Below are 2,834 nucleotides of genomic sequence, written 5' to 3'. Positions count from 1 at the left end.
TGCTGATGGGCTGGGGTCATGCTGCTGACAGCTCTGTGAGAGGTGAGGCCCCTTTTGTACACACTGGACCCACAGGGTAGCAGTAAAGACTGCAGATGGTTGGGAATTCCAACTTGTGAGATCAAAATGAGATGTAGCAGGTAAACATCCTTCTCCCCTGGCCTTCACTCTCAGCTCCCAAGAGCTGCCCCCTGATTTTCAAGACAGCAGGTGGCTTATTCCCAGGCCCTCAGAGCTAACTCTCTCCTTAGGGCCCGTGGCCTGCATTTAACCTGTGGTTTCTTTGGGGATCAGAGTCCTTCCGCCCAAGGACAAGGCTGGGTGTGGGGTAGGATGGGAAGGTGGTCTCTCCTTCTACCTTCTGGATGTCAGTGAGGTGAATTTACATGGCCTCCTCCAGCTATCTTGACCTTTGGCCACCATGTCCATGTAGTGTCTGGCTGAGAGGGGCTGACCTTCTGCAGCCCTGCTCCAGTGCAGGAAGGAGCTTAGTGGAAGGTCACTGAGTGGGAAAGGCCCCACGGCATGTCTAATCTTCCCTGTTCACTTTACATGGAACCCAAGGGTCACTCACCCAGGAGCTTGAGTTCTCCAAACTTCCAGGCTCACCCATGCCCTCTTAAACCATACTGGGGTTTTAAGCTTGAGCCCCAACCCCAAGGGTCGTGGGTGCTCTCTTCTCCCTCTGATTTCCAGCTTTGGCTGACTTGACTTCTCTGCTGCTCACCTGTGGGCTGTTGGCTCTGTGCTTTGTCAGCCCAGGTGTGGAATGCAAACCTCTCTCCCTTTAATTCCTCCCTAAATACTACTCATCCAAGGTAGTGAGGCTGGGGGATCATTTCTGAGGGGTGAGGGTGATGGAGGAGCAAGGAAGCCCACTTTTCCACTCATCGCTGAATATCAGATAACGCTGGTCTTCAAACACCACAGCTTCTCTCTCCGGGTTTGCACCTCGCCCTGGTTGCCCGCCATCTTGTCATCTTGATGGTTCTCAGACCCTCTCTCTCTGTGTCTCTTCTGCACACCGCCCTCCCTGCTGCACATCTCTCTTCAGGAGCTCTCTCCTGAAACCCAGAGTGTTCCCAGGCTGTTAGCTGGAGCCACACACTTATCTTCATTTCATGTCCAGAGAGAGTCCAGCAAAGTATCTTCCCAGGCAGAGCTCTCTCCCTCAGAGGAATTCTGCTGCCAGCTCTTACAATAGCAAATGTGATTTTCTTCCCACTCCACATAGATGGAGACACTGAGCCCCACAAAACAAAATGACTCACCCAGGGCCTTACAAAGTAAGGAACAAAGCAAGACTAAGAACCTAGGACTTTTAACTGCCTGCTTGAGAGCTGTGTGGCTCTGGGCAAGTTAATGAGTCTCTCTAGACCATCATTTTATTTTACGGTAATGTGAATGTTTTACCGAAGTGTCACAAGATCAAGAAATAGACTATTTCCGGCATCCCCCAAACCGCTTTGTGCCTCCCCCTAATCTCCACTTTCGCCAGAGGTAAGCGCCATCCTGACTTCTATCACCCCAGAACAGTTTCGCTTACCTTTGGACTTTTTATCAGTGGAATCATGCAATATGTATTCTTTCATGTGTGGCTTTTTTTTACTCATCATTAAGCCTCTGAGATTCATTTGTGTTGTTTCTTATAGTCTGTTGCTTCCCATTGCTGTAAACTATACCACGACATGAATATACCATTCTGTGAATATACCACCATTTATTTATCTACACTGATGGGACGTCTGTTGTTTTTGTTTGTTTGTTTTTTGTTTTGTTTTGTTTTTCAGTTTGGGGCTGCTGACAATAATTCCGTGGCGAACGTTCTTGTGCATGTCTTTGGAGCACAATTTCTGCTTTTCTGTTGGCTACATGCCCAGATGTGGAATCTCTGGGCCACAGGGACCGAATATGTTCAGCTTTAGCTGATGGTGCCATAAAGTTCTCCAACGTAAGTTGTGCCAACGTACACTCCCACCATCTGGGTACAAGAGTGCTACATGCTTCACGTCCCTGCTAATATTTAGTAGTGTCACTCTTTTTCATTTTAGCTCATTGTGGGTTTTGCATTTCCTTCGTGACTGATGATGTCACGCACATTCCCATCTGTTTGCAGGTCATTTGGAAAGCCTTATTTGTGAAGTGCCTCTTCAAGTCTCTCATCCATTTTCTATCGGGTTGTCCATTTGTTCCTATTGATCTGTAAGAGCTCTTTATATATTTTGGACATATGCCCTTTGTATTGCAAATATCTTCTCCAGCTCTGTAGCTTGCCTTTTACTTTTTTAATGGCGACTTCTGATAAACAGAAGTTCTTAATGTGAATGGAGAATAATTCATCGAGTTTTTTTCTTTATGGTTAGTACTTTTTGTATCCTGTTTAAAAAATCTTTGCCTACCCCAAAGTCATGAAGATATGCTATGTTTTCTTCTAGTTATTTTAGCATTTATATTTAGGTCTAAATTAACCTGGAATTTATTTTTCGTACGGTGTGAAGTAGGTGTCAAGATATCTTTTTTCTAGATAAATATCCAATTGACCCAGCACCATTTATTGAAAAAAAAAAATTCTTTTCCCAGTAAAACATGGCAGTATCATCTGTGTCAAAAACCAAGTGGCCATATTTGTGTGGATCTGTTTCGGGGATCTCTATTTTGTTCTACTGGTCCATCCTTGCACTAATACCATCCTGTCTTAATACCTGATGCTAGAAGTCCTCCAGCCTTGTTCTTCTTCAAGGGAGTCTTGGCTAGTCCATTGTTATTACAGATTTTAACAAATTTGTAAATTCGTCAAAATTTAGAATTTGTCAACTTGTCAGTACACACACACA

This window comes from Pteropus alecto, unplaced genomic scaffold (genome assembly GCF_000325575.1).
Source record: "Pteropus alecto unplaced genomic scaffold, ASM32557v1 scaffold98, whole genome shotgun sequence".
Classification (NCBI taxonomy): Eukaryota; Metazoa; Chordata; class Mammalia; order Chiroptera; family Pteropodidae; genus Pteropus; species Pteropus alecto.
The sequence above is the reverse complement of the archived record's forward strand: the minus strand, read 5'-3'. Positions refer to the sequence as shown.